The sequence below is a fragment of the Anabrus simplex genome, chromosome 4 (assembly GCF_040414725.1).
Source record: "Anabrus simplex isolate iqAnaSimp1 chromosome 4, ASM4041472v1, whole genome shotgun sequence".
NCBI classification, from domain to species: domain Eukaryota; kingdom Metazoa; phylum Arthropoda; class Insecta; order Orthoptera; family Tettigoniidae; genus Anabrus; species Anabrus simplex.
The window spans coordinates 453,477,601-453,487,791 of record NC_090268.1 but is presented as its reverse complement, the minus strand read 5'-3'; the positions used below and the strand labels follow the sequence as shown (position 1 = coordinate 453,487,791).

The window sequence follows — 10,191 nt, the reverse complement described above, 5'->3', positions numbered from 1 at the left end:
GAAGAAGGCCGCTCCTGCTCCCAAACCCAAGCAGAAGGCTCCTTCCAAGGCTAAGAAGGCCGCCAAGGTGCCCACTAAGAAACCTAAGGCACCTAAGCCTAAAAAGGCCGCTAAGCCCAAGGCCTCGCCTAAAAAGGCACCAGCAAAAAGGAAGTGAGGACATTTCATGTTCTTGCTTCCTTCTACACGCACCTCTTGCTCTCGTAGGAGCAGAGGAAAAACGGCCCTTATCAGGGCCATCAATTTTATTCCCCAAGAGAGCATATTATGTCAGTCACTGTCCAAGGCTGGAACCCTGGCCTCTCCTATCTCTGCCTCCTAAACAGGCTAGTTTGTCTCATTGCGGGGCGACTCACTCTTCAAATTTCATTATTATTGTACTTAACTACATTTTTCTTTATCCTTACTTACTGCACTTTTGCTGTTGCTGTTGTTGTTGTTATTATTATTATTATTATTATTATTATTATTATTATTATTATTACTATCACGTCCTAGATATTAATTAATGAATTATTGTACTCAATACTCAAGATTATTATTATTATTATTATTATTATTATTATTATTATTATTATTGTTATTATTATTATATTCTGTTACTCTTAGATTTTTCCTTGAACCTAGAGGAACCACTAGCTTTTTTTCTTTTCGTTTTCCTTCTATCCTAGACCAGAGAGACAATAACTACTCTTCTAGGAAATTTTGGTGGCCCTGAAAAGGGCCGTTTGGTAAAGCTCCAGCCATAAGACAAGCACCGGACTTAGGCACGTTCGCCACGGATGCGGCGGGCGAGCTGGATGTCCTTAGGCATGATGGTGACACGCTTGGCGTGGATGGCACACAAGTTGGTGTCTTCAAAAAGACCCACCAGGTAGGCCTCACTGGCCTCCTGCAAGGCCATGACAGCCGAGCTCTGGAAGCGCAGGTCGGTCTTGAAGTCCTGAGCTATCTCTCTCACCAGCCGCTGGAAGGGCAGCTTGCGGATCAGAAGCTCAGTGCTCTTCTGGTAGCGTCTGATCTCACGCAGGGCCACGGTACCGGGCCTGTAGCGATGAGGCTTCTTCACTCCTCCGGTGGCAGGCGCGCTCTTACGGGCAGCCTTGGTGGCCAGTTGCTTGCGCGGGGCCTTGCCTCCGGTAGATTTACGTGCAGTCTGCTTAGTACGGGCCATCACGTGCTCACTGTCGACTCGTCCCAGGAAGAATGGTTCGGGGGCTTGCTGCCCGACTGTTTTATTGCTTCGCTTCCCCCACCCTCGGTAGCAGCTGCACTCCCATTGGCCGGGCGGTGCTGACGTCACCGGGGCCAGGCACTTTCAACAAAAGCGAGGGGCCTCGAGTGCCAGCCGCATTCTAGCTCTGAACTCGCAGCTCTACTGATCTATCATGACCGGACGAGGCAAGGGAGGCAAGGGACTCGGCAAAGGAGGCGCCAAGCGTCACAGGAAGGTGCTCCGAGACAACATCCAGGGCATCACTAAGCCTGCCATCAGACGTCTCGCTCGCAGAGGTGGAGTCAAGCGTATTTCGGGACTTATCTACGAGGAGACCCGTGGCGTGCTCAAGGTATTCCTGGAGAACGTTATCCGGGATGCCGTCACCTACACCGAGCACGCCAAGAGGAAGACCGTGACCGCCATGGATGTCGTCTATGCTCTCAAGAGGCAGGGACGCACCCTGTACGGTTTTGGTGGTTAAGTCTCCTCCGAGCGTGCTCCCGTTTGTGAGCATGCAGTATTTAAAAAACGGCCCTTTTCAGGGCCACCACTTACCTCTCAAAAGAGCACAGAGTCCCACTTACAGTACTCCTCTAACGTAGCTTGCGCTATTCTCCCTCTCAAAACAGTCATCTCCCCGAAACCTGCACGGAAAAAAGCCCTCATTATCAGTTATGATGTCTACATTTTAATGCTAACAAGAGAAAACAAACATTATCTTCCTTGCTGTGCACGTCTAAAAGACAAAGTATTGTAAATATACTACTTTAAGTATCCTTTCCTTTCCTTTCTAGTTAAGTGTGTGTTCTTACATGCATAGGTTGGTAGTATCCAGCAGTCAAGAACAGAATTATACAGCATAAATGAAATGAAAAGAAATCTATAATGTACTTCCTTCTTCCTTCCCTTCTGAAAATTAAATATTAAGAGGGGCCTGGAGCTACCTTACTCATTTCCCCCTTAAATAAATAACCTCAAAGGAAAGGCTATTCTTGTGCTCTCCTGGCTAATGTTACAGATGCCCTCATATTTGCAGTGTCTCATTATTGTTATTATTATCATTATTATTAGGAGAGTTGTCTGAACTGCTCTATCACTTCAGGATTTCTCCATACTTCTGCTAAGATAGCTATAGCAGCATGATAGACAAACAGCTCTTATCTTAAGGAGTTGGTGGCCCTGAAAAGGGCCGTTTATTTATATTTTTCCGGTGAGCCAACGCCCTGACCGAGAACAGGAACTTAAGCCTTCTTCTCGGTCTTCTTAGGCAGGAGCACTGCCTGGATGTTGGGCAGAACACCACCCTGGGCAATGGTCACTCCAGACAGCAACTTGTTCAACTCCTCGTCGTTACGGATGGCCAACTGTAAGTGACGAGGGATGATCCTGGTCTTCTTGTTGTCACGGGCTGCATTGCCCGCCAACTCAAGAACTTCAGCTGCCAGGTATTCCATGACTGCAGCCAGGTACACAGGAGCCCCAGCACCCACTCGCTCAGCGTAGTTTCCCTTGCGGAGGAGACGGTGGATACGGCCGACAGGGAACTGCAGGCCTGCACGGCTGGAGCGACTCTTGGACTTGCCCTTCACTTTTCCTCCCTTTCCTCGTCCTGACATGATGCTATGATGCTCTGCTGCTCTACTTCGAAGGGAAAATGATACCGAATCACTCTGCGCACCAGTTTTGTAGCCTGCAAGGTTGCTCAACGTTACGAGCCAACCAATAAGGCTGCAGTAAGCTTGCGCTCATTGGCTAGTCGCATGCAGCCCTCTCGGTCTTAAAAAGAATTGCAAGGGGGCCGAAAAATTTACTTTCTAGGAGACATCCCAGACAACCATGCCACCCAAGACAAGCGGAAAGGCAGCCAAGAAAGCCGGCAAGGCCCAGAAGAACATCTCCAAGGGAGACAAGAAGAAGAAGCGCAAGAGGAAGGAAAGCTATGCCATCTACATCTACAAGGTGCTTAAACAGGTACATCCTGATACTGGCATCTCCAGCAAGGCGATGAGCATCATGAACAGCTTTGTCAACGACATCTTCGAGCGCATCGCCGCTGAGGCTTCCCGTCTGGCCCACTACAACAAGCGCTCCACCATCACCAGTCGGGAGATCCAGACTGCCGTCCGCCTCCTGTTGCCCGGTGAGCTGGCCAAGCACGCCGTCAGTGAGGGTACCAAGGCAGTTACCAAATACACCAGCTCCAAGTAAGGTGCCAGGTTTTCTGCCTTGCTGCATTCTTAACAAACGGCCCTTTTCAGGGCCACCACACCTTTAAAAAAAAGAGCAGCATCTGTTAGCCTTGTTATCAACTCCACTCTGATTTTATCTATCTGTCCTACTTCATATACATCGAAAGACAGTGCAAAACATTCAAATCATAAGCTAAGGAGGGAAGAACTACTACTACTACTACTACTACATTACCTTATTGCTAAAAATCCTCCTGCTTTGTCCTTTACAATGAAAACCAGACCAAGCCCCATGGCACTACAGCCCCTAAGCAAGCAGGCTGAGTGGACCTCAAAGCAGCCATTAGATCGAGGTAAAATTCCTTTGCCTGGCCGGGAATTGAACCCGGGCCCCCCAGCTACGAGGCAGGCACGCTGCCCCTGCGCTACAGCGCCGGCCCCTTCACAACCACCTTCAGTAATTATTATTATTATTATTATTATTATTATTACAACCCTCGACACTTCCCGTGTGTGTGTGCGCGCGCGCGCCAGCGCGCGCGTTTTTTTGGGGTTAGGTTACGAGAAGTGGGGTTAAGTCGAGTTAGGGTACGTTTCGCCGCGGAGCGCGACAACCACCCGCGCCCGCTCCGCGACGGCGACCTCCGAGCACACCCCTGCACCATTGCCAACGCCCCCGCGCCACAAAGACCTCCAGGAAACTCGCTTTGCGGTTCGTATGGACGTTTCAAGCTCCGTTCTCTCGCCAACGGCCATACCATGTTGAATACACCGGTTCTCGTCCGATCACCGCAGTTAAGCAACATTGGGCGTGGTCAGTACTTGGATGGGTGACCGCTTGGGAACACCACGTGCCGTTGGCTCAATTCCCTTTTTACCAAGTTTCCCAGTCCCAGTACGACAACTTACTTTCAACTTTTGCCTCAGGCCAGCAGAAATTGCTTAAATCACGTTTTTTGTTACGTCTGAAACTAGCTAGACCTTTTGCTGCTCTTCGACCCCGTGGCTATACAGGAACGAAGCTTAGCGTAGTATTGCATTTCCTCCTAGGTGACCGGCCTAACCTGGCGGCGGCGACATCATCATCATCGTTGTTGTTATTATTATTATTATTATTATTATTATTATTATTATTATTATTATTATTATTATTATTATTCGTCGTCTCTCTCTCTCTCTCTCTCTCTCTCTCTCTCTCTCTGTGTGTGTGTGTGTGTGTGTGTGTGTGTGTGTGTGTGTGTGTGTGTGTGTCGACCTAGGGGACCCTTGCTGAGCCTAGCACCGCTTCCAATTACTCGTGCCAGGATTTTAACTTTCGTACCTCCTATCGTACGTCCCTATGTCTAAACTTGCTGTTCTTATTCTTTTAGGTTAGTGTAGCTTATCCTGCAGGCCTCTTATGGCACATAACATCATTCTACGTCCTATTTCTCCCAATATTAAGATTATTAAAGGGCGGAACGAGGCTTCTAAACTCCCCGCCCACCTTGAAAATCGCGAGGAAGGTGGTTTCCATGCAACGTCATCGACACTGTCGTGATTACAATGAAAGCCATGTCCTAGCAACCGACCGCGGCATTTAGCAGCCCCTCAAAGAGTCGAACAATTTCCTTTTATGTTCTTTCAGGTAAGTAGCTATTCAAATTACGACACGGTTCGGCAATAAGTTACAAGTTTGTAGTACGCTCGTGTCTCTCCCGGGCTTCCTTACGAACGGTAGGGCACCAGTGCAGTACAGTGGCCTACACACAGCCCGCTATCTTCGAAGTGCGTGTGTTGCGATGTAACGTAGTTTTGAAGCCTAGGAACTTGTAAAACTCTTTCATTTCTATCAAAGACGAGACGCCCTTCAAATAAGACTGAGAAGGTAACCTTTTGACGACAAGGGTTAGTTCAAAGAGTCGTGACGTTTTAGGTTAGGTGAAGGGAGGAAAGCACTCGTTTTTGTTGTTTGTACGTCAGCTGACCGATCTTTTGGCAAGTGATAAATTGAGTAGAACGAATCGGAACTCCGTATAGTTACTGTTACCGTCCTAGAATTAAAATTAGACCATTCTGAGCCCTACTTGACAGGTTCGACACCGGCTCACTCGTGTGATATTTCGATGGTCTGTAGATATGGGCGCATAAAAAGAACTCCTGCGGGACAAACTTCCGGCACCTCGGCATCTACGAAAGGCGTAAGATAATAGTGAACATAACCTTACTAGTAGTACCACCACCACCATTACTGCTACTAATACGACTATTACTTAAGGCAGTGGACAATTTCGAACTCAAGCAATAATGTGTCCTTTTGCTGACCACCTGATCACTGCCTCTTGCCTTACTACTACAGGCTAGCGTTCAAGGAAAGAAAGAAAGAAAGAAAGAAAGAAAGAAATAAGTTACCGTTCTTCCCAAGTCAGGTTAGGATTTCTGCATCAGACACGGCTAGGGCTGATCGTGGATCTACTAGTACCTAACATGCTAAATTGTGCTCCGTTATATCATCACCAGTCGTGAAGTCACACCTGCATCTTCTAATTACAGGGTAGATGCTACATATTTCGGGCAATATATAACCCAGGTTTGGCTTGGATAACCTAAAAATATTCAGGTACTGGGTCTGGCCTGGTTATATCAAGTGTCACCCTAGATCAGCAGGGCTAAGAATCATCAGGTCTCTGTCATGAATTTAAATGGCTTAGTACCCCTCATTATGGTGTACTTCTCTTCATATTTGAGGGAAGAGGAGTAAAACTTAAAACTTTATTGCCTGTCTTAAACCACCTACTTTCTTTGGGGTATTGTCTAGCACAAACTTCTAAGGCGACCACATCACACAGCCCGATGCTCGAATACTGCTTGGGCAGGGGTGTAGGTGGTGGTTAGTGGTTGCAAGAAGGGTCCTGGAAGGGAGGGATAATAAGCCAGTACGCCACTTGCTCTTAAGTCTGTACCTTTCATTATACGGTTTCATTAACTATTTTTTACACCTGCCCTGTAGTATGGTACCATTTAGTAAGAGGTCTCTAGAGTTTGGCCTAGTACAACCTTCAATGAAAGTAGTTTTCAGGAGTGGTTAGGTACCCCTATACTTACTTTCTTTCTTTCTTTCTTTCTTTCTTTCTTTCTTTCTTTCTTGGATTACAAGGTGTCGGTAAAGCAGCTGATCGTTGCTTATGTACAAAAAAATGTTCATACATGGGCTTTCATTCGCTGAGGTAAATGATAATGATAATAATAATAATAATAATAATAATAATAATAATAATAATAATAATAATAATAATAATGGCAAGAACACAAAGGGTCCTTTTCTCTGCAGCTGATTTTTAGCATGAAGGACAGAGGCTGTCATGATGATGATGATTACCGAGTGATACCGTTAAGCTAAAACCCAGTAGGGGATTAATATTAACAGCAGGGAACGTTGTGCAGAATCATTCAGTAAAGATGTAATGGCAGGGGGAGGGGGGGAAGAGGGCGTTCAGTATAATACACCATCAACCCAAGTACAGTGCATATTTAGCTCTATGTTATGTAATGCTCTCTCTGCTCTCTGTACCTTTATTTGGCCCTACAACTTGTCTCACCAAGTGAAGGAGATCTTACACATAGTTACTGTACTGTACTTAATTTCACGCTGACTTCAACTGCTAGTAGGATACGCACGTCGAACCATGCAGAAACCTGCACGATTTCAAACGACTGCCGACTAGATAGCGACTAGGCCGAAGAAAGAAAGGGCATCTTATAAATCGAGAGCGACAATTCATTTTCGAGGTTAGGGTTACCGCTTGGTTCTCTTAGCCAAAGAAATCATGAAACCATTTTGCGAGTAAAAACTGATGTTACCTGAATTTTGGATACAGTTATTACTACCATCATCATCATCATCATCATCATCATCATCATCATCGTCATACGCTACTCTGTATGATGAAGGTGGGTAGCAAGATCGAGTCTCGGCGCGATCAGTTGGCTTCAAATTCTGCTTCACCTCGTTCAGAGTATACATATTCAAGGTAAAAACACTAGCTTCTCTCAAAAAATAAACTCCTATTGAAGGGTCATTAAACACAACTTCTTCTTCTTCTTCTTCTTCTTCTTCTTCTTCTTCTTCTTCTTCTTCTTCTTCTTCTTCTTCTTATTATTATTATTATTATTATTATTATTATTATTATTATTATTATTATTATTATTATTATTATTTTCCTTTCTTTCTTTCTTTCTTTCTTTCTGTCTTTCTTTCTTTCTTTCTTTCTTTCTTTCTTTCTTTCTTTCAGGACCATTTAAGTGAGATGTTAGCTGTATGAGTGTTGCAGCACCTCAAACCTTTACATTTTTTCCCTTGTAAGTTGTGGCAATGTCTTGCAGAGAAGTTTGTTGGGAAACCATGGTCCTTCCTTCCTTCCTTCCTTCCTTCCTTCCTTCCTTCCTTCCTTCCTTCCTTCCTTCCTTCCTTCCAATAAATCTGCTGAGTTGCTGTCTCAAAGGGTCTCTCATCCTAAAGAAATTTGACCGAAGGTAAGGGATGTTGCCAGGTCTATCAAACTGACAGACTTATCATCTCCTGGTACAGGAAATCTGTTCTTTGAAGAGTCTGGACTGACTGCCCCTTCCTCCGTCACGGTGTTCTCGATCCTGCCTTCGCAGCCCACTGGAGGCAGTAAGATACGACTCACAATGCCTCCATCCAGCAGGCGAGGGGTGAAGCCTCTCCTGAGGCGGTACAGGCTCTGTAGCGAACTGGAAATTTAATTATGCCCTAAGAAACATCTAGAGGTTCCCTTGGGCAGGCTGTCCCTTTTCCCAACCTGAGCTTTCGACCCCCGACAGGGGCTGAAAGCTGCTGGATGTGAGAGACTGTACAGAGTTGAGAGCCTTATAAATAGAGGCCTAAAGGCTAGGACTTTACGAGATTGGCGCTACCAGCAGGAAAGCAGGAGTCGAACGAGTCATGGAGGCTAGCTTCTAACTTATGTCCTTTATCCTGTAGGTCCTTTCAAGCAAAGCTACAAGAGGCAGATTACAGCAGGTCTGCTTCACTCTGTGGAAAACTACCTAAAGGCTGACTTGCCTTTGCTCTCACTCGGAAGGGGTTAGAGCCTGAGGATGGCCGTTCAGCTCCATTGCTAGAGGAAGGATTGGGCTTCCTTCAGGTAAGAGGGGGTCACTCCCGGGGGCGTCGCGACGACGACGGCCGCCCCTAAACGTCGGCATGGAGAGGCGGCTGGTGAAATGCTGCCCATCGAACGCACCTCCATCAGGACGCCCGAAGCAAGGTGACGAGTACTTCTGCCACCTGAGGAGCAGCGTCAAACCTTTGACTATCCCTTCCTAACCGAACCCTGATTGTAACCCACCCCTTAAAGACGCAGGGAGCACGAGAAAGGAGCTAGGAAGCACGTCCCCAACTTGTCGCCGCGCAACCCACCCGACAGCCAGCCACTGCTGTTTCCTGCGCGGTCCGAGTAGCCTGATACACTCAGATAACCAGGGGAGCGCGCGAACACATTCTCATCGTGACCATGGCTGACACAGCAACAGCATCGGCAGCATCTGCACCCGCCTCGGCTCCGGCCCAGGCGTCGCCCAAGAAGAGCAAGGCTTCTGCATCGAAGAAACCTCGCACCAAGCCTGCCCATCCGAAAACCTCCGAGATGGTGGGCAGTGCCATCAAGAGCCTGAAGGAACGAGGTGGATCTTCTCTGCAGGCTATCAAGAAGTACATCTCTGCCAACTACAAGGTGGACTCTGAGAAGCTGGCCCCTTTCATCAAGAAGTACCTGAAATCTGCCGTGGCTTCCGGAGAGCTGGTCCAGACCAAGGGGAAGGGAGCTTCAGGTTCCTTCAAGCTCGCTTCGGCTGCCAAGCCGGAGAAGGCCAGCGCAGCCCCTGTCAAGCGGTCCGCTGCCCCCAAGGAGAAGCGCATCCCCAAGGCGAAGAAGGCTGGTGGAGCCAAGGCTGCAGCCAAGAAAGCCATTTCCAAAAAGCCTGCCGAGAAGAAGAAGGCCGCTCCTGCTCCCAAACCCAAGCAGAAGGCTCCTTCCAAGGCTAAGAAGGCCGCCAAGGTGCCCACTAAGAAACCTAAGGCACCTAAGCCTAAAAAGGCCGCTAAGCCCAAGGCCTCGCCTAAAAAGGCACCAGCAAAAAGGAAGTGAGGACATTTCATGTTCTTGCTTCCTTCTACACGCACCTCTTGCTCTCGTAGGAGCAGAGGAAAAACGGCCCTTATCAGGGCCATCAATTTTATTCCCCAAGAGAGCATATTATGTCAGTCACTGTCCAAGGCTGGAACCCTGGCCTCTCCTATCTCTGCCTCCTAAACAGGCTAGTTTGTCTCATTGCGGGGCGACTCACTCTTCAAATTTCATTATTATTGTACTTAACTACATTTTTCTTTATCCTTACTTACTGCACTTTTGCTGTTGCTGTTGTTGTTGTTATTATTATTATTATTATTATTATTATTATTATTATTATTATTACTATCACGTCCTAGATATTAATTAATGAATTATTGTACTCAATACTCAAGATTATTATTATTATTATTATTATTATTATTATTATTATTATTATTGTTATTATTATTATATTCTGTTACTCTTAGATTTTTCCTTGAACCTAGAGGAACCACTAGCTTTTTTTCTTTTCGTTTTCCTTCTATCCTAGACCAGAGAGACAATAACTACTCTTCTAGGAAATTTTGGTGGCCCTGAAAAGGGCCGTTTGGTAAAGCTCCAGCCATAAGACAAGCACCGGACTTAGGCACGTTCGCCACGGATGCGGCGG

At 46.6% G+C, this 10,191-nt stretch overlaps 1 non-coding gene across 1 annotated transcript; it reads left to right on the top strand.

Moving 5' to 3' along the window:
• The first annotated feature begins 4,152 nt into the window (after positions 1–4,152).
• Positions 4,153–4,271, top strand: LOC137500678 (5S ribosomal RNA). Its single transcript, XR_011018187.1, has one exon. It is a non-coding gene; the product is annotated as a 5S ribosomal RNA (ribosomal RNA).
• Positions 4,272–10,191: the final 5,920 nt, after the last annotated feature.